The 27,892-nt window shown below is 41.8% G+C and overlaps 1 protein-coding gene across 1 annotated transcript in view; it reads left to right on the forward strand.

Moving 5' to 3' along the window:
• LOC126412484 (acetylcholine receptor subunit alpha-like 1) overlaps nucleotides 1-27,892 on the forward strand; it is a 429,340-nt gene that overhangs the window by 311,336 nt on the left and 90,112 nt on the right. The gene's annotated exons all lie outside the window — the stretch shown is intronic.

The raw sequence follows: 27,892 nt of genomic DNA on the forward strand, positions 1-27,892 counted from the left end.
ATGCCGCTGTATACTGTGTATATGATCGTATTGACAACCACGCTCTCATTTGGAAGGCTATAACAGTGAATAGTTTCGCTATCGAGAAGTGAGACCGTGCGCTATTGGTGAAACTGCTTTACGTGAATGGTAGCAATTACAGTGCTGCATTGAGAGAGATTTGCCGACTGAAAGGCCAGAGGAGAGGTTCAAGTGGCTCTGAGCACTATGGGACTTACTATCCGAGGTCATCAGTCCCCTAGAACTTAGAGCTACTTAAACCTAACTAACCTAAGGACATCACACATCCATGCCCGAGACAGTATTCGAACCTGCGACCGTAGCAGTCGCGCGATTCCGGACTGAAGCGCCTAGAACCGCTCGGCCACCGCGGTCAGCAGAGGAGAGGCCTGATATCATTAAATGGTTTAATTAATATGATAATGAATTTGGAAAACATGAGTCAGCTCGCTGTTGCACCTGCAAGAGAAAGACGCCCTAAGTCGGTAGAAGTTATTCACGAAGTTTTTGTTGCTGTAACTGACCGTGGATACCGTACGCCGGGTAATGCTTGTGTTCGTGTCGTGGCACGAGAATTTTCCATCCCATTGTCAAGAGTTCGGAAAATTTTGCGGCCTATTTTACACTCGCCTCCGTACAAGATACAAACGTTGCAACAGCTGAAATCTCATGATCCGCAGCAACGTTCTGAATATGCTCTTCGGTTTGTGGAACGGATTGAAGTTGATGAGATGTGACCGGTCATTGTTTTATGGGTTGCCGAGTCACATTTTACACTGCAGGGTGCACTGAATACACAGAATTGTTTGTTTAGGGGCACTGTTAAACCGCACGTTGTACACAAAGTGCCATTGCATTCGCCGTATACGACTTCGTGGTGTTGATCAACAAGAACAATTATTCCAGGTCCGTTCTTCTTTAAAGAGAGTATACACAGAGGACCTGTCACGTGTACCGTGACGTCTCCTCGTTATCGAGATCTCTTTGTACAGTATATGACTCCAGCTGTAGAACAGAACAAGTACATGGAAAACACTGTTTTCATGCTAGACAGTGCATCTCATGCTGCTCGCTCAGTGAAAGATGTGCTTCATGCGTTCTTCCACGTACTTGTTCTCGCCAGACATTTTGCACACCCATTACCTACAAGATCACCTGATCTGAATCCGTGAGACTTTTGATCTGGGAATATCTAAAAGAAAGCGTTTATCAGAGACACATAGGGTCTTTACCTAATCTAGAGACTAGTATACAGCAACACGATCCTAAGATTCCATTGGACTGCTGCGAGCAACTGTTGATCACATAGTTTTACGCATGTAGTGTTTCGTCCACGTCTCCAGTGCATCCGGTGTCTTAAGCAGTCAAAGATGAAGAATTTTCACAACTCACTTATTACAATCAATTACAGTTCTTCAATATTTTTTTCTGCTGTATGGTTTTACTGTTATTTCCGAGTATACTGAAGGCAGTCCTGTGTAATTTACTTAAACGATTGCTTAGCGAGTGAACAACTGAAAATTTCCAGCTTAAAAATTCAAAAACAAGCTTCTCGTTTCAAAGGCCATGTAAGTTACTTGAACAGTTATTAGGTCATGGCAAATACAGAGAAGGTCTAAATGCTGCGTATGGACCACGTAGTGTAAATGACGTAATACTTCTCTGAGACAACTGCTGGGCATTGTTAGGTGGTGACTCGCGCTTGCACAACGAGGATCTGTGGTAGATAGATATACAGGGTGTTACAAAAGGTACGGCGAAACTTTCAGGAAACATTCCTCACACACAAATAAAGAAAACATGTCAGGTAGACACTTGTCCAGAAAAGCGTAATTTCCATGTTAGAGCTCATTTTAGTTTCGTCAGTATGTACAGTACTTCCTCAATTCTGATGATCAAATTGTACATTTTCACAATCAACATGTGTGGGCTGACGAGAATCCGCACGCAATTATGCAATCACATCATCAACACAGATTTTCTGTGAACGTTTGGGCAGGTATTGTTGGTGATGTCTTGATTGGGCCCCATGTTCTTCCCCCTACGCTCAATGCAGCACGTTATCATGATTTCATACGGGATACTCTACCTGTGCTGCTAGAACATGTGCCTTTACAAGTACGACACAACATGTGGTTCATGCACGATGGAGCTCCTGCACATTTCAGTCGAAGTGTTCGTACGCTTCTCAACAACAGATTCGGAGACCGATGGATTTGTAGAGGCGGACCAATTCCATGGCCTCCACGCTCTCCTGACCTCAACCCTCTTGACTTTCTGTTGTGGCGTAGCAAGACGGCCACGCCACGGAAGTAGCCGAAAGGCACGCGTTTAGTTCACGCAGGCAAGAGATAGGTCTGTAACAGGATACGTAATGAATGCTATAAAGAAAAGTACGTAGCTTCTGGAATACTTAACTTTAATCCATTCTTGGTACATCGCTATTGACGATATAAGTGAGACTCCATAGATACATGCAATGTTACTAATGGCGCCTTGCTAGGTCGTAGCCATTGACTTAGCTGAAGGCTATTCTAACTATCTGCTCTGCAAATGAGCGAGGCTTCGTCAGTGTGCATCGCTAGCTACGTCGTCCGTACAACTGGGGCGAGTGCTAGTCCGTATCTCGAGACCTGCCTTGTGGTGGCGCTCGATCTGCGATCACACAGTGGCGACACGCGGGTCCGACATGTACTAATGGACCGCGGCCGATTTAAAACTACCACCTAGCAAGTGTGGTGTCTGGCGGTGACACCACACCTTCATTTATGGGGGCATTTGAAAGCTCTTGTCTACGCAACCCCGGTACCAAATGTAGAGACTCTTCGTGCCCGTATTGTGGACGGCTGTGATACATTACGCCATTCTCCAGGGCTGCATCAGCGCATCAGGGATTCCATGCGACGGAGGGTGGATGCATGTATCCTCGCTAACGGAGGACATTTTGAACATTTCCTGTAACAAAGTATTTGAAGTCACGCTGGTACGTTGTGTTGCTGTGTGTTTCCATTCCATGATTACTGTGATTTGAAGAGAAGTAATAAAATGAGCTCTAACATGGAAAGTAAGCGTTTCCGGACACATGTCCACGTAACATATTTTCTTTCTTCGTGTGTGAGGAATGTTTCCTGAAAGTTTGGCCGTACCTTTTTGTAACACCCTGTATACTGAAGAGCCAAAAAGGAAACTGGTATATCGCCTAATATCGTGTAGGGCCCTCGCGAGCATGCAGAAGTGCCGCAACACGACGTGGCATGGGCTCGACTTAGGTCTGAAGTAGTGCTGGAGCGCACTGACACTATGAATCCTGCAGGCATGTCCATAAATCCATAAGTCTACGAGGAATGGAGATGTAAACAGCACGTTGCAAGGCATCCCAGATATGCTCAATAATGTTCATATCTGGGGAGTTTGGTGGCCAGTGGAAGTGTTTAAACTCAGAAGAGTGTTCCTGGAGCCACTCTGTAGCAATTCCGGATGTTTTGGGTGTCGCATTGCCCTGCTGGAATTGTTCAAGTCCGTCGGAATGCACAATGGACATGAATGGATGCAGGTGATCAGACAGGACGCTTACGTACTTGTCACCTGTCAGAGTCGTATCTACACGTATCCGGGATTCCACATTACTCCAACTGCACACGCCCCACACCATTACGGAGCCTCTACCAGCTTGAACAGCCCATACTGACACGCATGGTCCATGGATTCATGAAATTGTCCTCATACCTGTACACATTCATCTGCTCGATAGAATTTGAAACTAGACTAGTCCGACCAGGCAACATGATACCATTCATCCACAGTCCAATGTCGGTATTTTCGGGCCCAGGCGAGGCATAAAGCTTTGTATCGTGCAGTCATCAAGGGTATACGAGTGGTTCTTCTGTTCCGAAAGCCCATATCGGTGATGTTTCATTGAACAGTTCGTAAAGTGACACTTGTTGATGGTCCAGCATTGGATTCTGCAGCAATTTGCGGAAGGGTTGCACTTTTGTCTCGCTGAACGATTCTCTTCAGTCGTCGTTGGTCCCGTTCTTGCAGGATTATTTTCCGGCCGCAGCGATGTGGGAGATTTGATGTTTTACCGGATTCCTGATATTCACGGTCAACTCGTGGAATAATCATGCGGGAAAGTCCCCTCATCATCGCTATCTCGGAGATGCTATGTCCCATCGCTCGTAAGCCGACTATAGCACCACGTTCAAATTGATTTAAATTTTGATAACCTGCCATTGTAGCCGCAGTAACCGATCTAACAACTGCGCCACACCCCTGTTGTCTTATATAGGTGTTGCCGACCGCAGCGCCGTATTCTGCCTCTTTTCATATCCCTGTTTTTGCGTACGCTTGCCCCTACCTGTTTCTGTGGCGCTTCAGTGTATATGCCGCTGGTTAGTTGTTAAGAATTGTGTACAAAACTAAATACGAAATACTGGGCAGAAATACGACTATACTCGTTATTGATCCTGCCAAAACAGTAAGAAAAGTACTCTCTGCAGAAGAAGAATCATTACAGCAAAGACAGAGGAATTTATATAATCGTGTTCCGGAAAATGGAACGAATCTCTCCTGCTTTCTTTACTCGCATCTGAATTAACATACATTTTTTAATGAAGTTAACCGATCTTTTCACATTAGAACCATTAGCTGAGTACTTCACAGCACCGCAGTAGCCTATCATTACAGTGAATACGGAAGTCATAGGGACAGTGCTAAAAATGTATGCAGAAACAAGTGCGATTCGTGCAACAGACACATAGAACAAGAATTAACGTACTGTAATTGCTTATTGAAACGTCTAACCCCAAATAGCATCTATGTTTAACCATCCAGACACAGGAGTTAAATGGCAGTAGAGTCCACCTCAGATTTACCAGGTTTCTGTGGCTAGAGACATAGATATGAAGTAGGGAAAGGAGACGCTAGGTTGGCCCACTGGTCTGTTTTTTATTGCTGTTTCGCGTGTCCGCAATGAACATGCAGAAAAGCACAGAGGCTGGTTTATAAAAACATCCATGAGGCTTACCAGACTATGCATTAAATTACCAGAACAAATGGCAACCTCAGCCTATAACTTAGTTATGATCCTTGGACACACACTAATGTATGGTACTACAGAGCCACGAACTATGAACATCACAGATTCTATTGCGTTAATCGAACCCTGAGGCTCAAGTACTCGTCACAATGTAAGTGACATGCAGACATAGGTACATGTAAATAAATGTGCAATGGAAACCAATAATAGTCCTGAGGTAGGTGTAGGTAAGCGTCTGCAAGTGCTTCTTAGTGTACAAGGTTAACTAAGCCCAATGCTCACTCTCATCATGTCTGCTGTAGACTCACTCATCCGATCCTCCTATCTCTGATTTTCTTCTATTCGATGGAACTCTCGAACTGTGCCTTGCACGGCCTTTGAGGGCCTCAATATACGGCGCTTACTGCTATTTAATAGCAGATGGAACGTGACAGCGTAGCTTTTCACCTCCCATTCGCAATCGGTAAGCGCGAAATGAGCGGTTTCTCAATTAGTATGGCCTCTTAATGGACAGACAAGAGGGGCTTGCACTATACATCTCTACCTAAGTAACAAAGCATTCATCTTGAGTTTTTATGTCAGGGTGGTCACATCGCAAACTGTTTACAAGAATACTGTGGAATAACAGTGTGCTCAACCATGTGGCCGATGTATCTTACATAGTTCATTTTACAACACAAAATTCCGCTTCCTAATTCCCAGAGATCGCGCCTAAGTACACAGATATGCCCAAAGGTAAGTAATAGTTTATTATTATTTGGACAGGTTCATTTCACTCTAGTAGGATTAATATTAAAAAAACTAAGTCATTACATAAGTTGAATTACAGATTGTCTCAAATGGCGCTAAATAGGATTAATATTAAAAAAAACGAAGTCATTACATAAGTTGAATTAAAGATTGTCTCAAATGTTCAAATGCGTGTGAATTTCTAAGGGACCAAACTGCTTTGGTCATCGGTCCCTAGACTTACACACTACTTAAACTAACTTATGCTAAGAACAACACAAACACCCATCCCGAGGGAGAACTCGAACCTCCGGCGGGAGGGTCCGCGCAGTGCGTTACATTACGCCTCAAACCGCACGGCCACTCCGCGCGGCAAATATTGTCTCTATCAGTTTATTTCAATTACTATACCGGCCGTGGATTACTGTTAACATCCATATCAGTGAGTGTAACTGTCTCTGGCTGACGTGTTATCAGAATTTATTAGTTGCGTCTTGCCCCCCTCACCATTTCCCCATGAACCGTGGACCTTGTTTGTTGGGGAGGCTTGCGTACCTCAGCGATACAGATAGCCGCACCGTAGGTGCAACCACAGCATAGGGGTATCTGTGGAGAGGCCAGACAAACGTATGGCTCCTGAAGAGAGGCAGCAGCCTTCTCAGTAAGCGTAGGGGCAAAAGTCTGGATGATTGATCTGGCTGCGTAACATCAATCAAAACGGCCCTGCTGTGCTGGTGCTGCGAACGGCTGAGAGCAAGGGGAAACTATAGCTGTAATTTATCCCGAGGGCATGCAGCTTTACTGTATCGTTAAATGATGATGGCGTGCTCTTGGGTAAAATATTCCGAAAGTAAAGTAGTGCCCCATTCGGATCTCCGAGCGGGGACTACTCAGGAGGACGTCGTTATCAGGAGAGAGGAAAGGCGTTCTGAAGATCGGAGCGTGTTATGTCAGATGTCAGATCCCTTAACTCGGCAGGTAGGTTAGGAAAATTAAGTAGGTAAACGGACTTTCAATTTAGATGTAGTGGAAAAAGTGAAGGACGGTGGCAGGAGGAACAAGACTTTTGGTCAGGTAAATACAGGGTTATAAATACTACATCAAATAAGAGCAATGCAGGAGTAGGTTAAATAACGGATAAAAAACAAGGAACGTGGATAAGCTAATATGAACAGAATAACGAACCAATTATTGTAGGCAAAATAAACACGAAGCCTACACCCAACACAATAGCAAGAGTTTATATGCCAACTAACTCCGTAGATGAGGAGAATATTGAGGAAATGTATGACGAGATAAAAGAAATTATTCGGACAAGGAAGACGAAAATTCAATAGTCGTGGGGGACTGGAATTCGATAGTAGGAAAGGAAAGAGGAGGAGAAGGTGAATATCGAAATGAAAGAGGGAGTCACGAGGTAAAATTTTGTACAGAACACAATTTAATTATCGTTTACACTTAGTTTAAGAAACATGAAAGAAGGCCATATATGTGGAAGAGAACTGGAGACTCCGGTGGGTTTCAGATTCATTATATAATGATAACAGAGATTTCGGAACCAGGTCTTAAATTGTAAGACATTGTCAGTGGCAAGTTAAAAGTGAAGAAACTGCAAAAGACAGGAATTTAAGGAGATGGGACCTGGATAAACTGAAAGAAACAGACGTTGCAGAGAGTTTTATAAGGAGCATTACGGAACGACTGACAAGAACATGGTAAATGAATACAGTAGAATAAGAGTGGGTAGCTTTGAGAGATGAAATAGTGAAGGCAGCAGAGGATTAAGTAGATATAGGCTAGTAAAAATTCTTGGATATCACAAGAGATATTGAATTTAATCGATGAAAGGAGAAAATATAAAAATGCAATAAATGAAGCAGGTGAAAGTGAATACAAACGCCTAAAAAATCAGATCGACAGGAAGTGCAAAACCGCTAAGCAAGAATGGCTAGAGGACAAATGTTAGGATGTAGAAGCATATAACACTAGAGGATAAGATAGATATTGCCTATAGGAAAATTAAAGAGACCTTTGCAGAAAAGAGAACCACCTGCATGAATATCGCGAGCTCAGATGGGAAACCAGTCCTAAGCAAAGAAGGGAAATCAGAAAGGTGGAAGGAGTATATAGAGGATCTATACAAGGGAGATGTACTTGGGTGCAACATTATGGAAATGGAAGAGGATATAGATGAAGTTGAGAAGGAAGATATGATACTGTGCAAAAAAGCACTGAAAGACTTAAAGTCGGCCCCACGAGTTAGAGCTACTGACAGCCTTGGGATATCCAGCCATGACAAAACTCTTCCATCTGGTGAGCAAGATTTATGACGCAGGCGAAACACCCTCAGACTTCAAGAAGAATATTCCAAAGAAAGAAGGTACTGACAGGTGTGAAAAATACCTAACTATCAGTTTAATAATTCACAATTGCAAAATACTAAACCGAATCCTTAACCTGGTTAGTTTTCAGTGATGTACCCTATGCTCACCAAAGGATTCCGTACTCACAGCTCATAGCGAGTTTTTGTGATTTCGCTAAGTGAGAGACTAATTAGCAATTTCCCTTAGCATCGTAACGAATTTTGAGTTTTCACTCAGAAAAAAATCACTCCTATTCATGACCTCCACAAGCATCGCAACATTAATAAATTGGATTCAATATTTTCGAAAGTAATTCACTCCACAAGCATTTATTATTTTCTGAAAACAGGAAACGTTATATTTCGAAACAATATATGCAGACTACTGCCACGTAAGTAATTTGAAATACACGTGTTAGCAGGCATGGGTATCAGAGAACTGAACTTACAAAATTCGATTTTTCGTTGAAAAATTAATTTACATCGTTCGTGTAACATAGGTCATAGCATCTAGGGGAAGCTTACAGCTCCTTTCTGCGTGCGGCTGTTGACTCTGTGAAGTCTATGTCTGGCAACGTCAACTTTTCGAGTCAGGCTGAAGATCCCTTCGGCTGCTACTTATCTGCTGTGCCTCTCATGAACCATAAGACACAAAGAAATACACGCATTTGCAGTTTTCAAAAAAATTTTATCATCCATATGAATATTGCCTTTACTAAGTAATACTTAAAATAAATGAACTTAGTGGGTCGTTACCAAATGACGCTGGTGCGATAACAGATACCATCACTACAAGCTAATATTCATACTTAGATGATTTTATTTCTGGATTCGTGATTCGGTCATTGCAAGTCCCATCATCTCAACAACTTTCACTGCGGCCAAGGATTTCGTATTTGTAAGGAAGTCAAAGATTATAAACCAAATCCAGATGCAAAAAACAGCTTAAAATTTCAGAATCAAAGTACTGTCTATAGTTTTTCGAAAAATCTATAATTATAAAGTAACTATCATCAAATTTTATGTACATATGAGTATGCTGATGTTAAATACCCAGTATTGTAAAAATAGACCGACTCTTGTATAAAATATTATCGGACTTCATTCCGCTTCAGTCCTGGGTATAGCCCTGAGCTTACGACAGTTACCATCGTTGTGTTTCGTCTGGAGCAAGGAGCATCTGATGGTCGTTAATGCAACTGTGGTGAGCTTAAATAGCTTGTTGCCGGCTTGTGATTCGTAGACAGTTAGGTCATGCTGCCAAAAATAGTTTCAACATATGCACGGATGGTGCCACTGCTCCTGTAGAATCCTAAAAATTGCACCGAATCTCTCTGCTTCATCTCTGCATCGGGAACTCGCCTCCGTGCAACACTAATATTGTATCCATTGTCCCGACTGAAGTTGTATTTACACGTTTTTATTTCTACAGAGTCTTTAGTAACAGAATCCCAAGATGTAGAAGCCTGGGATAAGACTTTCCTTTTAGTGCAGTATTTTCTGTTTATTTTTGAGGCTCTGAGCAGCAATTGCAGATATCTCAAATTCTCAATTTTTTAAGTGCCGTTTATGTTCTGTACAACAGTGGAATCCTGCACAGATATTATAAACCCCTGGGACCTAAAGCCGACGTTGTCCTTAAGTGTTCTTAACTGGGTGCAGCATTTCCTTTATGGCCTTAGAAAATCGGTAAATACGTCTTATTGTTTGTCTTCCCAGGGCTCTGACTATTTTCCTACGTGTAGCGCCACAGAAACGGAGAAACACACGCAGGGTTTATATTTTCATGTTTCCGCTTCTTGAAGAGTGCCAACTTCACGTAACATGAATCATTGCTGTTCTATCGGAATGTGTAACTCACATGATTAATTTCGAAATCCAAGAGTTTCCCTTCACAAGCAGTTGTAGCCTTGCACAATAATTTATTTAAAATGGCTCGATTCTGGACTGGATGGTGAATAATCTGTGCACAGAGATATAAATCAGTTCCAAAACACATTAAAGTGGCAACTTTCCTTCTCTCTCTCTCTCTCTCTCTCTCTCTCTCTCTCTCTTTCTCTCGACAGTGAACTGGTTCAAAATGGTTCAAATGGCTCTGAGCACTATGGGACTTAACATCTTTGGTCATCAGTCCCCTAGAACTTAGAACTACTTAAACCTAACTAACCTAAGGACATCACACACATCCATGCCCGAGGCAGGATTCGAACCTGCGACCGTAGCGGTCGCGCTGCTCCGGACTGAGCGCCTAGAACCGCGAGACCACCGCGGCCGGCGACAGTGAACTGGGTGCATGCCACTAATGTGTTCAAGGAACTCCGAAAGAACTTTGCTGCCATGTGGCGAGACCATAAACGTGTTGTCGACACAATGATAAAATGGAGATGGGCGCAATGGAAACAAATTTAATGCATGTTCCTCTAAATGTTCCATATAGATGTAGGGCGCTGCTGATGGAACGCGTAGCCAGTCCGTCATTCATTTCATAAAACTGACGTCATACAAGTCCTAGGTGGTCGTCATATTATCCAGACTACTTCACTAGTTCAGTAGAAAAATGCTATGCCAACAGTTGCAATGTGATCTTCACTCCTGTGGAGAGAGACCACATACGATCTGACTAAAACATCGTTTGAGTGAAGCCTAATTTGTCTAATTTTCTTAGTGAATATCTCAGAGCTTTTAACGTGCATTTCGCAGTGGCCAATATTCACTTAACTGGTTAGGTATTTGGCCAATCTGCAGTCAAAGAACCTGCAGCGCTAGTGACAGATCTCAGTGGCATGCTTCCTTTGCGGATTTTATGTAATACAAACAGCCAGGACGGTCTAGAGTTCCAGCTCATAGATTTTGCATTATGTCCACTGGTAGACAATAAATTATTCAGAGGCTCCACTGATTTTTTGCTGCATAACGGAGTAGTGTCGCATTTTGGACACTTGTATGTATGATCCTCCAAGGACGACGTTTTCTGTGCTATTAAGTAACATTAAGAAGAACAGTGACATTCCCCTGCAACCCGGTACCACAAGGAGATCGTCGTCTCTCCATAATGCACAAACATCTTCTCTGTTTCTGCTCTATTGCCGCTTGTCTTGGGGTGCTTGGCTGTGGCTAAAACGCGATTGGTGTCGATCTTACCTCATTGGCGTCATCCTGCGAGATATTCCCCACCGCCTAATCCTGCCCACTAATAATATCCACAATAGGTGCAGTGTTATGTGTAGGAGCGTAATTCAGTTCTCTCTTCAAGGTCGAAATGGCTCCTCCGTCCACGTCCTTGTCCTTCAGTTTATTCTGAGGAAGACGTTGGTGATAACCGTCGAAATCTCGATGTTTTACCCTTAATGACGCGGCAAGAAGTCAAAGAATATTTTGTAGAAGACTGTGACTCATCATCTGTCACATGCAAGCCACAGTTACACCACTGAGATTCGAGTTTCAAGAGGTGTTCAGTTTCCAGAAAGTTTAAGAAAGCCAATTCGTCAATAATTACAGTCATAAACTAACATGTCTCTGACAATCTCTAAGGCTGGTCTTAAAAAAGCCAAATCGTCAAAGATTATAGTCATCAGCTAACACATTTCCGATAATCTGTAAGGCTGGACTTCAGAAAGCAAATGTATGGTCATTGTCACGTAGCATGTGTCCCCCGCAATTGTCAGAAGTTGCTGGTCACTTTTCAGGAAACAAGTTTATTCGAAGGAGATCTGTTGAATGAAAACACACTAACAGTTCATAATATATTCATCACGTCTCTGTAAAAATTACGGAGGAGTACTTGTATCAAAACCATAGATTCAGCAAGATCTATGATAGCTCATTCGCTGCTCACAAAAATCAATCACAAAACCAGAGTACCCAAAGTACATCGTGAAGAGCTGGAGGATGAAAATGAACTTACTAGTTCATTCAAGATGACGTATCTAAAGAAGTTTAGGGAAAAAAGTAAAACTGGGAAACAGGCTTCGTGGGTGACATCCAAATACAATGACGTAAGGATTTCAATCCACAGTCGAAAGTATAGATGCTAAACTCCTCATTAACTGAACAAAAAAGGAAAATGAAGTCACCAAAAGTATCGTTAAATGATAAAGTTAATGCTAGTTTACACGACAACATTAGGTTGCAAAATTTGTTTCGTGGAGCCAGTTTCTCGAAAATGGTCTCGTATGTGGCTGCAGACATAGTGACAGCAGTGTAAACTTAAATATCTCCGTCTTGTGTGCCGAAATCTTGTCTGAATTGAAATGTTTGGCAGCTGCACGACTTTTGAGGCAGTTAATGCTTGTATGCGTGAAATCGTTCTATAAGAAAATAAATAACACACGTCTTTCAAGAATGGATAAAAGAAAAAAGCCTCATCTTGGTTTCTCAGCGACCTTACAAAAATAAACTATTCTGAAATACCCGAGAAGTTATTTCAATCATAGGCAAATATACTCAATAAAAAATTTAGCATAACTAATTGTTTACGTTTTCTTTCTGCACACAGACTTTCTTTACAAGGAATTCGCCAAGTGGAACCAGGGGATTTTTGTCTTGTGAATGTGGTCTGTTCCGTAGCCAGATGTTTTACTTGCTTCTATTTTTTGTAGTTCTTTTGCTTGTTTTCGACAAAGTCTTGCGCAACCACGCACTGTAAGTGTGCAGTGGCGGGTAGCGTAGTTTTCGAAACGTAATTTCACAGCCTAGTGTCTAAATGTAAACTTGTCTCTATATAACAAACATAGCAAACCATACAGTTGGTTTTTAAGCCACCTTCACAAATTTTTCGAAATTATGCTTCTCAAAATATACACATATGTAGTTGATCCTCAGCTTGCATGTGAGCGAGCAGGATTTTCAAATTCGGGCATGTCATTTTCATTTTAACAGCATGGCCGGAAGCAAGTACATAAAAATGAGCTAGCAGTCGGTGGTTGTACTTAGAGCACAGTATACATAGGAACACTCAATGTTTAGTGCTCACTATGTCAGCTTGGTTTTAAGGTCAGATAAAGCAATGTGCACTAGAGACAGCCAAGAGCAGTTTCTGTCATATTCGGCTGTCTATTTATGTTGTTATGAGACAGCAGACTCCATTTTGTGCAGCATTTGCAAATTTATTTAATTCTATGCATTTAACTGCTGCAGAACACACGAAAGCTATTAGGAATATGTTGTTATTCCTTCAGATACAGAATATTATGGCCGTTAAAATGCTGTATATTCGCGAGATGGAAAGAAGAAATACTGCTTCACATTTGGAACATGGAACGTTCGTAGTCTTAATAAACTAGCTGCGGCTGCGACTTTGGTATCTGAATTAAAAACATACAAGACAGATATTGTAGCTCCACAGGAAGTTAGGTTCCTTCGAGAAGGGATACACAGAGAGCATAATTGTGTCATTTTTTATGGGGGATATGAAAAACATCATGAATTTGGTACTGATTTTGCTGTTAAGAACAGGATTGATAATCGGATTAAGGAATTCCATCCCATTAACAAAAGAACGTCTTACATAACAATCAAACAGCAGTGGTACGATATAACATTCATAAATGTCCATGCACCGACTGAAGATTCAGCTGAGGATGGGAAAGATGAGTACTATGAAGAATTAGAGATAGTAGTCGAAAGTATTCCAACAAGAAATATGAGAATTATCCTAGGGGACTTTAAAATGGAAAAATAGGTGAAGAGGATATGTTCATCCCCACATTGCAAGCACTCGACCACAAACGAAAATGGATTAAAAATGATCAATTTTGCTCTGTCAAACAATACGAGAATTTGCTCGATGGTGTTCCCTCACAAAGAAATACACAAAGGTACATTGAGCTCTCCAGATGGCAAAACAGTACATCAGATTGACCATGTTATGACAGATCAACGTTGCACTTCATTTATAAGAGATGTCAGAGCGTGGAGAGGAGCTGAAATTGGCTCAGATCATTTGATAGTGGTAGGAAAGATGAAAATCAAGATGATTTGCAATCAACAACTAAAAGCCACACCAAAACCTAATTTAGACATCGAACGACTGAAGGAACTGTCTGTTAAAGAAACCTATGCGATTGAAATAAATAATCGATTTACAGCATTGCAAGAAGCTGAGGAGGTAAATACTGTCGAGAAGGCTGGGAAGAGAAGAAAGACTGTAGTGACAGGTGCAGCAGAAAAAACACAGGACAGGAAAAAGAAAACGAAGAAACAGTTACGGTTCAACGAAAAGTGTCAGAGAGCAGTGGAAAAGAGGAAAGAAGCCAGGATGCTGTGGCTGCATAATAAGGAGAGTGAGGACAGGAGAGAGACCTTACAGGTGGTTAGAAGAGAAACAGCAAGAGTTCTACGAACAGAGAAAACGAAGTATCTAACTGGAGTCCTAGAATCTACAGAAGTGGAAAGCAGGAATGGAAACTCAAAGAAGTTGTTACAGTATACAAAGAAAAGTAAGAGAGGTTATCAAAGTGAAAACCTAGTCATAAAGGATAAAAATCAAAATATGCTAACACAGCTGGAGGTTATCCTCGAAAGACGAAAAGAGTATTTCTCAGAAATGTTAAGTTCCACTGATCCGCACATAGCCCTCAATTACACAATGTCTGAGAGTGACACCATTAATAATGACGAATGTAGAATCACAGATCAGGAAGGGAACCACACCATTCAAAAGATGAAAAACAACAAGACAGCAGACGAGGACCAGATATCACCAGAGATGTTAAAAGAAGGCGGAAGCAAACTGCAGAAAGAAATTTAAAACCTTATCACAATGATATGGGAAACTGAAACACTGCCTGAAGATTGGAAAACTGCAACAATTTGTCCCACACACAAGAAAAGACACAGAATCGAATGTAAAAAATTACAGAGGAATCAGTTTGCTGAACATAACGTACAAAATCCTGTCAAAGATAATTCTGGAAAATCTTAAACTTTACACATTAAAAAACATTATTCAAGATTACGAGGCGGTATTCTGAATAAACCGTTCCGCAACTGATAATTTGTTTACTATACGACATATCTTTGAAAAATACTGGGAATTCAACAAAAACCTCCAGTGTCTCTTCATTAAATTCCAGCGAGCCTATGACAGTATCCACAGAAGTAGCCTCTACAACACGTTACGAGAATTTAGTACACCCAGGAAAATCATTATTATGATACAACTGTGCATGTTTGGCTCCCAGGCAGAAGTGAAGTTCACAGGGTCCATATCCCCAAACTTTCCAAATAAAACAGGCTTACGACAAGGAGACGCTCTTTCATGTGTCCTGTTCAACCATGCTTTAGAGAAGGTGGTTCGGGAGAGTAATTTACATCTATACAATGGCCTCCGATTCGAACACAGTGAAGTAAACTCCTGGCTTATGCAGATGATATAATGTTGCTGAGTGAAACGGAAGAAGAACTGAAAGACATGTACAGATCTCGTAGGCACAGTGCCAGAAAAATGGGACTTTTGATTAACCAAGAGAGAACAGAATGTATGGAAATAGGTCGAGTCATAACCCAAATCCTTACTTCGAAATTGACCAACATTTTAAATTCAGAAATGTTCTTCATTTTAAATACCTTGGATCACGTTTCAACAGTAAAAATATCATAACAATGGATATAAACGAAGTAATAGTCTCTTGGTCAAGATGTCTGTACTCACTAAGCAACCAACTCAAAAGTAAAGATTTGTCAATCACCACAAAGATGAAGATATACAACACTATCATCAGAAAGCTGGACGCTTACTAAGAATGAAAAAGAATAACTGAATGTTTTCGAAAGAAAAGTAATGAGAAAAATCTGTGGACCTGTGTTGGAGAATGGCGTATGGAGAATTCGAAAGAACAATGAAATTTATCAGCTAATGGAGCAACCCACTATCATCCAGAAATTAAAAAGTAGGAGACTACAATGGGCTGGACATGTGGCTAGAATGGATAACAGCAGAATCACTAAAAAAGCATTTGAAAGAACTCTTCAGGCAACAAGACCATTGGGCCGAACTCGTACAAGATGGAAAGATGACATGGAGAAGGACATACTTCCAAATGAAATAGATTTCTCAACTTCTTAACAATTTTACCTATCTTGAAACTGGAAATTTCTATTAGGTTCCAATAGCTTCCATCTTAAAATGTATTTAATTTGTAACTGGTTTTTGATCATACTTCTGCTTAGTTTGATTTCATTTACTGATTACTTTAGTTAGTGGGGTAATAATGTAGCAGATAGGCTGTTCGAAGCGGCATTGAAAATATTTTCTTCTCTCCACTGCTTTTAAGTTTCATTCTAATATTTATTGACGGAGCATGTTGTACCTGGGAATATGTTTTCACACTTGGAAATACATTAATTTTCCTGAGTAATTTTTGCAATTTCAGAAAACGATTGCAGCACATAAAAAGTGAATGCCTTCAATTAACGATGAGATAAACATATTTTACTTCTATTAATTAATGATTCGAGACATGAAAGCCTGGAAAGTGTAACAGAGTACAGTACTTTTCCTTACCATAGAGACTCTTTGTATTTGTTTTTACGCTATGATGAGCAATTCTACATACAGGAAACTTCCTACGTCTTGAAGCAAGTGATCTAGTCCTTACTGAAGAATCATATGATTTGAATCTGTAGATAGCAATCCAGTCACTGCTCTCAGAAATATACTAGCTTATAGCTGTAACCAGATAAAACCGAACTCTTCAACGACACATGCCTGCATAACAGGAAAGCTCACTGTTTACACACTAGATGGTCAGGTATCCATTTACAGTAGCGTAACACCTCCAGATAACTGTGAGAATGGTTTCACCGTGTTCTTACATACGAGATCCACTACATGATGGTTCTCCGTGCGTACTCCAAAACATAAACTCTATTACTCATGGGAAAAGGTGTCAGCAATGAGACGCTGAAAGTTGAGCTCAAAAATGTACCTAGAAACACAATTTGCTTCTTGGTTGGAATGTCAATCTACTGACAGATTTTAAGATTGCATGAAAATATGCGCACCAGGGACAGCCATGGACCGTGTCGACTCATAAACGGCTGAGACTCATGAAACAGTCGCAAGGTCTCATGGTCTCATCTGAGAAGGCAAGGGTGGAACGATGGAAACAGCCACTGCCGCACCACTTCCGCTGCTTGACGGCAGACAAAGAAAAAGAAATGTATGTATGCCACAGCTACCAGGCTCACTCCGAAATGAGTGATTATAATTTCAAAAAATGGTTCAAATGGTTCTGAGCACTATGGGACTTAACTGCTGTGGTCATCAGTCCCCTAGAACGTAGAACTACTTAAACCTAACTAACCTAAGGACATTACACACATCCATGCCCGAGGCAGGATTCGAACCTGCGACCGTAGCGGTCACGCGGTTCCAGACTGTAGCTCCTAGAAACGCACGGCCACTCCGGCCGGCGATTATAATTTCACTCTTGAGTTATGTGAGTGTAGTACTAACAGCGATTTTTGAATCTTCCCGCTAATGTCCTGTTGGTTTTGCTGTCCTACTCAGATGGTAGCATTCCAGAGTGGCGTCTGACATCGAGATGTGTATAAAACAAAGATTTCTCATTCGGTTTCTTACAGGAGAACTAAAGGCACTAACAGAGATCTATTGACACTTGCTAAATGTGTTTGGAGATAACAGGGTGGATGTGAGAAGTGTGAGGCGACAGATACTTCGTTTTGTGGCGAAGAGGATGTGCACGACCATCCACTCACCGGTTGACGTTGCTCAGCTGCCATCCTTCGTGGTCAACTGGATAGTCTCGATGAACTCATATGTAAATGATAGGCTGATTACGATGAATATGCTCTATGCTCAACTGAACGTCGGCTATAATGTCTTTGCCAAGATATTATGGAACCTGGGTTATCGCGAAGCGTGTGTGCGACAGGGGGCCTAAAGATGCTTACAGAATGGGATGGAAGTTCTTCAGCACCCGCTGAACCAACGGGAGGCTGAAGCTGACAGTTTCCTGAAAATTATCAAATGGTTCAAATGGCTCTGAGCACTATGGGACTTAAATGCTACGGTCATCAGTCCCCTAGAACTTAGAACTACTTAAACCTAACTAACCTAAGGACATCACACACATCCATGCCCGAGGCAGGATTCGAACCTGCGACCATTGCGGTCGCGCGGTTCCAGACTGTAGCCCCTATAACCGCTCGGCCACTCCGGCCGGCGGAAAATTATCACCACTGGAGATGTCATCTGTGTGAGCTGGAATCCAGAAGACAGTCCACAGATGGTGACACGTAAATCCTCCAACAGAAAAGATATTGTGAGACGCGAGTTTCTCCGATGTATACAATTTTCAAATAAATTACGGAATTCAGCGGGGTCACGTCGACGAAAACCGCCAATATTTGATCAAGGGGTATTCGTAGCTTGGTTCACAGTGTTGTTCACACCATTACGCTCCCTCAGAGTTTGTCAGCTGAATTAATTCATCTTGAGGTCACCTCTCGTCAGAACAGTTATAATGAAGGACAGATCAGACGTGGATTGCTCTACCGACCAACCTTGCACCAGGTAAATGGTGACAATACGGAGTTGACGCCAACGTCCACATCTGTATTAGACAGGAAGCATTTCCAACAGTACTAGTCATATTTTATGGAAATATGATATGAAATGCATCTCAGGACTTCCATCAATAATAATGGTTCATTTAGGTTCCATTAAGGATGGTCTTGGTTTATGTTGTGGCATGTCACATATTGGTCAGACTAACAGGACCGTGGAGGTCAGAGAACAAATCGTCTGTTGCAGAATAATGTCTTGACACCGGTCACCCTATGGAATATAACAACACAGGGGTTGTCGCATGCGCTTCCAGCTATTGGGATAGTGTTACTAAGGAAGCAACTAAAAAATTTTAGCATGTAACCTTGTAAGGAGATGGAGGTGTTTGCTTAAATCACGGTGGGCTCTGATTTTCTCCATTGTTAAAAAACAGAGGGCCAAAGTTAACGCTACCTCACACGTTGTCAATAATTTTCTTCTGGCGTCACCATCTTCGGTTGTTGGGATGGCGCTAGCATGTACAGTGTGTGTGTGTGTGTGTGTGTGTGTGTGTGTGTGTGTGTAAGTGAATGTGTTATTTTTCCGGAATTGGTCTGCGAATTGAAGTTTTAAATTTCGGTGCACAGCGCTTTCTTGCTGTAGTTTTACCTTGGAAATGACAGGATGGTCACCTGTCGAAACACTGTCGGTTGTCGATGGTGTCATAGTGTTCCATTCCCGTAACTTATTTGAAAAAAGGTATTTCAATCACAGACATCCTTAGCAATGATATACAAACACTTCTCGCATAGGCAGGCCATTGCTCTTTTGGATGTCATGGAGCATAAAGCTGCTGGCGATTCAGAACGCTACAAGCCACCACCGACTAGGCTGAAAATTGAATTTACAGACTCTGGGTAGAGAAGAAAACAAACTTCCGCATGTAACTGTGTAAAAATCGGCTTCACAACAGTTTTGCGACTGTACGACCTATTGCAACATTTTGTTCGACTGTATTGCCGCACTCACCAGTTTCCTCACTTTCAGGCATACTTCTCTTTTGGCCAATGAAATTGGATAACGTGGCCGACATTTTCGACAATCAGATGCTCCGGTCACGAAAACTGACAACGGGCAGGAGAGAGGTGTGCTGACCACATGCCTCCCCATATCCACAACCAGTGACGCCTATCGGTTGAGGATGACACGGCGCTCGGACGGCGTTATGGACCTTCCGAAACCTGTTCGGGCAGAGCTTAGCTTAGTTTAGTTTTCTAGGTGTTTTTTCTCAATGCTGTGAGACATTTGTCAGCCTCAGCTGGTTCAGCATTTTACGATCGCTATACGCAGGCTTTTGTTCGTCGTCGGAAGACGTGCATACCAAATGGTGGTAACTGTGTACAAAAATGCCAGTGTGTTGCTGCAGTCTTGTTCCGTTTAACTGTAATGTTGTGGTCTCTGTATATGGTCTAGTCTCCATGATAGTATATGGGATGTGCTACATTCGGAATGATCCCTGTACATCAAGTCATGAAAGAGAAGTCGTTATACCATCAAGCACATACCTGCTTTTTGGCTGTTATTTGTCTTATTTTATTGTTTTAAGTACTTTCTTCTTTGGAAAAGCTTTAGGTGTCTCCACAGCGAATTTTAAAGTCTCTGGAAGATAAATGTGGACACAGTTGTATACACCGCATGTTTAGTTATTCAAGGAGGTGCACTGTGCGCTTTAATTGTCGTATGGCTGTGAAAATTGGTAGATCTGCTAATGCGTTAATGCGGAAACGATTAACGCTGGAAAACTCTTTTTCAATCTTGGCCACCACGTGCAAAAGTGGCGTTGGACACTGTTTATGTGATGGTATGACATCCACGCTGTCATCTGACAAGCCATAAAGTGAGTGGACAGTATGGCTATCGAGAAGAGAGAATGTACACTGATGGTGAAACTATTTACTGTTTAAAGTGGTGTTCTGAGAGAGTATCGCCGACTAATAGGACTGAGGATGGTTCCGATGTCATTAAATGGTGAAAGAAGATGATGATTAAACGTGAAAACAGGGGTGAGCTTAGTGTGGGACAAGGTAGAGGAAGGCGTCCAATCCGCTTGGAAGTTACTGACGATACTGCTGTTGCTGTAACTGTCCATGATGCACGTACCACGGATAGTGCTAATGCTCGTTCAGTGTCAAGAGAATTGTCCATCCCATGGTCAACAGTACGTAAAGTCTGTTTCACACTAGTACTCGTATAAGATGCAAACGGTGCAGCGACTGAAACCTCATGATCTGCAGATACGTTCTGAATTTGTTCTTCGGTTTCTGCGGTGGGTCGAAGTTGATGACATGTGGCCAGGCAGTATTTTATGGAATAACGAGGCGGATATTGCGCTACACGGTGTAGTGACCACACAGAACTGCCGAATTTTGGGTTAACTTACGCTTAAGTCGCGTGCTGTGCACTAACAGCCATTGCACTGTGGTATGGATTCACAAGCACCTTCACTCTCTGTCCGTTCTTCTTTGAAGATAATACACCCAGAGGGCCTGCCAAGTGTACCTTGATATCCGCACGTTATCGACACCTCCCTGCACAGCATGTGATTCCTGTTTTGTTTTCGTGCCAGATGGGGCAACACCTCATGTCGCTCGCCAAGTGAAAGATCTGCTCAATGTAACTATCCACGAATCTTTATCTTCAGAGGTTTTGCAGATGCTTGGGCTCCAAGTTCACTTGATCTGTGTGCTCGTGACTTGTGACTCTTACGGTACCTAAACGTCTCGGGAACTGCTGCAAAAAACTGGTGATCACATCCTTTTACGATTGGTGCATCTCGTCAACATCTCCAGTGCTCATACTGAAGAAGTTATGTAAGCAACAGTTTGTACGAGGGTGCGTCAAATGAAAATCTTAAATATTTGTTTAAATATTATTTATTGTGCAGAAGTGGTACAAAGCTGTATCACTTTTCAACATAATCTCCTCCACGCTCAATGCAAGTCCTCCAGCGCTTGCCAAGTGCATAAATTCCTTTAGAAAAAAATTCTTTTGCTAGTCCGCGCAACCACTCATGCACTGCGTGGCGTACCTCTTCATCATAACGGAACTTCTTTCCTCCAATTGCGTCTTTGAGTGGTCCAAACATATGGAAATCATTTGTGGCAAGGTCTGTGTTGCACTATTTCTTCGTTTCAGGTTGGTGGAAGTGAACCCAGGTTTCGTCCCCAGTAACGATTCTTGCAAGGAAGCCATCGCCTTCTCGCTCAAAGCGCCGAAGAAGTTCTTCACAAGTATCAACACGTCGTTCTCTCATTTCAGGAGTCAGCTGCCGTGGCACCCATCTTGCAGACACATTGTGAAACTGGAGCACATTATGCACAATGTGGTGTGCTGACCCATGACTAATCTGTAAACATGCTGCAACGTCACTGAGTGTCACTCGGTGGTTTTCCTTCACTATGGCTGCACCTGCTGCAATATTGTGTTGAGTCACAACTCGTTGTGCCTGACCTGGACGAGGAGCATCTTCCACTGAAGTCACACCACTTGCGAACTTCCTCCTCCATTCGTAGACTTGCTGCTATGACAAACATGCATCACCGTATGGAACCTTCATTCGTTGATGAATTCCAATAGGTTTCACACCTTCACTACGCAAAAACTGAATATCAGAACGCTGTTCTTCTCTGGTTCAAGTCGCTAGTGGGGCGGCCATCTTTATACTGATACTGCGACGGTATGTGTGCATCTCTTCGACCATTGATACTAGTAGACTGGCCTTGCTGTGCAATAGCTATAGGGCTGGTGTGGCTCCAACATAAACCACGTGACTGTTGGCAAAACGTGACGGGATTTCAAATCAGCGGTCTGCCATACTATGTTTGTATCGTATTTTACCCACATTTCTCAGTTGACTGCCAAACGCTTCCAACAAAAATTACTTCTTTATTTGCGAAAAATTATGACAGAACTATGTTTGACCTGGATTTGTTCACAGTACCATTTATAAAATCTAACAAATATATCGAACGCCCCTGGGTGGCAGAGGGACGAAATTACTATAAACTATCAATTAAAGTAAAATGTCGTTAAAATTCTTTTAAACAGTAAGAGTGGGCTCGTGTCAAAACTTTAAACATTGGATTCGCCGCGTTTTGAGCTCTATTCACTTATAAAAGAAAATGGGATATGGGAATTATGTCAACTATAGGTGCCAAAATTGTCGACTTTAGGAGCAGGTCCATTTTAGAGTATCAATTTTAGGTGCACTTCAAAGGTTCAGTTCCTACTATTTTTACAAAAGTTTAAACTATCAGGTTAAAAAAATTTATATTTTAGATGACAGGTGAGTCTTCGAAGTTCCAGAAAATAATTTTGGAGCCTATATTTATTTAATAGTATTAGAAGGTAGAAAAAAATTGTCTTCATGTGTCGACTATAGGTGCTCTTACCTTATTATAATCTCACTTGTATATACAAAAAGTCGCGTATGTGCAGATGGCTTAAAGTTTTTCCGTTTCAGGGCCTGTATCCAAAGCTGCCTTCGGTTTTCATCCTTAGGGAACCTATGAGTAGGAACGAGAAACAGTTATACTTACTTCTGTAACCGAATTATCGCAGATACTTTCCAAAATGTAATATGAGTCAGACTTTACAGGCATCACTTTCAACACTTTAATTTACGTGATACTCTATTTCAAGTGTAAAAAACATATAAAAGTCACTTCAGCAGATTTCAATAAACGTATCTGCACTATCACAGAAACACTTACACGTGAAATGTAACGCCATTTCCCCCGACAAAACGCTGAGTACAGCCATAAGCGGAACACGAAACAACCATGTTTTGCCAACATTCACGTGACTTTAGCCCAGAGATGTTGGAGCCACGAAAATAACGTCAGGGCCAGTCTATTATATTTATGGTCGAAGGTGCATCTACACTATGCTGCCACCTACGGGCCATTCTGCACGCTGTTTGTAGCACGCTTACCAACTTACAGGATGACGGTGCGAAATTTCGATTTCTTATTACAAATTTAAGGTTTTCATTTGACTCACCCTCGTAATAAGATCAATATTACGGCTTTCTCACTTGTTTTACTTCCTCTGCCCACGTCCCATTCCTAATCCATTACAAACATTTCAATTAGGCTTTCTTCCATTCACAGCGCCAGATTTGCACCTGGGGCCAAAACTGGACTACTTTTATTCCTGCGCAGATCAGTTCTGCAGTAAAATATTAGAATATTTATCAAGCTTCGCTGCCATACGATAATAGAAGCCCATTCGGGACCTCTGTGGGTAGCTGTAGTTTAATCATAACCACCGACTATGTTGCCCATTGATTCTGAGAGTACTGGTAAAGTCAAGATCCTTGCTCTGCGAGCAGGATTTGCGTTAGCCAGTCAGCTGAGGGCAGTCGCACGGCCGCCCCTGTGCTCCTCTGCCTCCTCGCAGACACACAGAAGACGTCATCGCTACCTCTACTGCTGCTGAACAGATAAGCGCCCAGGCGGCGTTAACATTAAGCGGAATGGCATCCAGAATTAAGCCTCCGCGGCACCAGATCCGCCGCTGCATTACTGCTTATTGCAGCTGCAATGGGGATCTCAGTAACCTCCTCGAGAAACAGCGCCACTTTCTGCTGCGACGTAACGCAGCACGGCTTAATTAAATTTCCATCTCTTGTTACTGCGAGTGTGTGAACTGTGCCAGATGTCACGGCATTCCGCAAATGTGCACCTACTTGTGAGTTAATGTTTCCTTCTGATGTGACGATCAGATACGTCGTATCTCCGTTAAGACTTACCATTAGATGGTAACCACAAGTAGCAAGATCAGACCTCTTAGGAAAACGGCTTATAATCTCCCTAAAGGAAGCACTGCATTCCAATTTTGAGAAGCAACAGGCTTCTCTACATAGCAACATATCGTTAAGGTCGGATGTAATTATGACTGAGTATATGTTGCCTAAACGACTCCCCATAACGTAAGATCACACTATTCCAGAACTGATCTTAACTGCCAGTAGCGATCGCTTGATCAAAGAGAACGTACTATTCGTATCTGAGCACTAAACTGCTGCCAGCCGATGTGGCCGACAGGTTCTAGGTGCTTCAGTCTGGAAACGCGAGACCACTACGGTCGCAGGTTCGAATCCTGCCTAGGGCATGGATGTGTGTGATGTCCTTAGGTTAGTTAGGTTTTAGTAGTTCTAAGTTCTAGGGGACTGATGACCCATAGTGCTCAGAGCCATTTGAATCATTTTGAACCACTAAACTGCTAACGAATAATATCTTATATGTTGTTGTTGTGGTCTTCAGTCCAGAGACTGGTTTGATGCAGCTCTCCATGCTACTCTATCCTGTGCAAGCTTCTTCATCTCCCAGTACCTACTGCAACCTACATCCTTCTGAATCTGCTTAGAGTATTCACCTCTTGGTCTCCCTCTACGACTTTTACTCTCCATGCTTCCCTCCAATATTAAATTGGTGATCCCTTGTTCTACCAACCGATCCCTTCTTCTAGTCAAGTTGTGCCATATCTTATATAGCGTAAAAGAATACAAGATGAACAGCAATAAAATCGACAAACTGCAGGGACGTATTCTTGACTGGAAGTGGAGGAGGAGAAGTCCTATGAACATGTGTCCGGAAGTGTACAGTGTACAAGCAACGACAACAGATTGTCCTGGAACACAGTACAGAGCTGTATTGCATCCACGTCACAACAGATACCCAAAGTGGCCTCCACACGTCGCATCACGGATTGTCGTACTCTTTAGCACGTTCAGGCCTCTCTGCGCATAGCGTCACAGGCGTCGAAAACACGCTGTTGAAGGGTTTGTACGCTGAAAATTAAAGCAGCAAACTTACACAGATACCTCGTGTGGGAGGGAGAAAGAGGTGTGAATTTTATTTAGATTCTATAAATAAAATGCAAGGAGTGCCGTTCAACACAAATGTGGTTAATTCAGTGAAACTGCATTAAACTGTATATTCAATAATTATTAAAATTTTACCAAATTCATCAAACATTCATTCACAAATTATTCAAATAATGATAAACAAAAATAAAAAAGTTGGGTCACCAGATACTGTAGAAAGTATATTAAAAAAAAACAAATAGAATTGAATTGACACCAACAGCTCACAACAAGAGAATTATATAAGGTGCCTGCCCTGGTATTTGCCTTCTAACATGAGCATTGTGTGACTTCATTCTAATTTAACATATAAATTACACAACACAGGTTGACCTGGTGTAATTAAAGAGGAAGGAATAAAGAAAAAAAACAGATGAACATATGACTCTCTTAGCGGGCAAACGGTGAGTACTGTACCTTGCATCTTTATGAGCATCTAACACATTGCAAAGAAATTGAAGAAATCGAAAGAAGAATGCGCGGCTAGGAAAGAGGGCGTTTTCTGTATTACGATGTTCATAGCGTGCTCGTCGTGGTGCTAGAGTCGGCTGATTGTGTGCGGCTGCATCAAGACTCTGCTGGCGACGTAGTTGATAACGTCTAACATGCCCTACGCTGAAAATAGTGGCCGAAACCTGCTACTGAAAGTTACCATTACTGGACGACGGTATGCGTCCATCTGCACGTGCAAACCTACGTGAAATTGCATTAAACAAAGCTCAAAACTGTTCTAACAGTACTACCATCATCGGACGTGTAGTAAATCAAAATGTGATCCTGAGTTAAGGGGAGCCGGAGGAGGTCAAATCCAAAAAATTACGATTTTTTTTTTGCTACCGAAAATTAATTGGAACATTCCTCTTTAATGTAAACTTTGAATTATTGTTCTACTCGCCCTAGAAGTGGAGTTATTACCATTTTCCCCCCACGCCTGCAGAGGAAATGGGTGGCCGCTGAATGCATCTAACACCCTCTCGTGACTTCCTGGCGAACTGCTTGGGATTTTCTCGGCCTGTTACGCATACAGCGCCTTATGTTACGCATACAGCGAGTGTGCAAGGGTTGGCTACATTGTTTTCTGTGACAAATATTACCCGTATTTCCTTACAGCTTACTCCTATTTTCCTCAGAATTTCGAACATCTTGCTCAATTTAATATTGTCGTACACTTTTGTTCTGGTTACAATGCCACGTTTTAGTAACCGTGTATATAAGAAGAGGAAGAACGTAGGGAAAAGAAAATTAATACTAATACCAAGTTGCGATACTACAATGAATAAGAGCGCAGAACATCGTCTCTTTGCTGTTTACCGTTTCGAATTAGTTCAGTGTTGCGCCTGTTGTTGGTAGTATTATACTTCTTGTGTAAAGCGGGTAATATGCAGTATGTACAAGAATCAGGAGGGAACAATAAAACCAATTTTTCATGACTTAGAACAGCCAGAATTGTCACACAAATGTCTACACGGAAAGACGCAGAATCCTAATGAGAGCGTAAACAATTTGATTTGGAAAGTGATTCTTAAAAGGGTGTTTGTAAGCATAAAAACACTGCACTTTGGCATTGATGATGCAATAGCAACCTACAACCAAGGGAACAGTGTGAAGTGTGAAGTTCTGAAGGCGTTAGGATTTACAGCTGGGGTGAACATTGTACGAGCACTAAGAAATATTGACAGAGAAAGGATAAGAGGAGCAGATAGAAGAGAAAGGCATATGACGTATGATGGAACAACAGGCCAGAAAAGAAGACAGAAGAGGAACCTTTTGGAGGATGAAGAAGAAGACCCTGATAATCCATCCTATAGTGCAGGAATGTACTGAGAAACTTTGACAGCCATTTCCCGTAAATTAGAATTTTTCGAATATAAGGAACATTTTCTCAAAATCCACTCAAGCTCGAGAGATGAAATTTTTATACAGCACTCCTAGTGGTCAAACTTACATTGTAACACAGCCATTTGGCAATATGTTCAGTAGTTTCATTTCAGTTTAATTATAAAGCAATTATTTGTAAAAAAATTTGGGTCATTAATAAAAAAAATAATTGGAAGGAAACTAGAAAAGATACTCCAAAATCCCTCTGTCATAACTGCAATACTAAACCACTCTATATGCAAAAAAAAAAAAAAAATTCAAATTTTTCTATTTGGTAGTTTATTCATAAATGTTCCTCAAACTTAGTGCTTTTAACATGGGCAGCATAGGCACCTCCGGCTCCCCTTAAGCTCTTGATAACGCGCACAATGAGTGAAGCTCGCCTACTTGGCTCTAACAAACTTTACTCTCTACGCTGTTTTTGCGACAAATGCAAAGTGCATTGTC

The sequence above is a fragment of the Schistocerca serialis genome, chromosome 7 (assembly GCF_023864345.2).
Source record: "Schistocerca serialis cubense isolate TAMUIC-IGC-003099 chromosome 7, iqSchSeri2.2, whole genome shotgun sequence".
Classification (NCBI taxonomy): Eukaryota; Metazoa; Arthropoda; class Insecta; order Orthoptera; family Acrididae; genus Schistocerca; species Schistocerca serialis.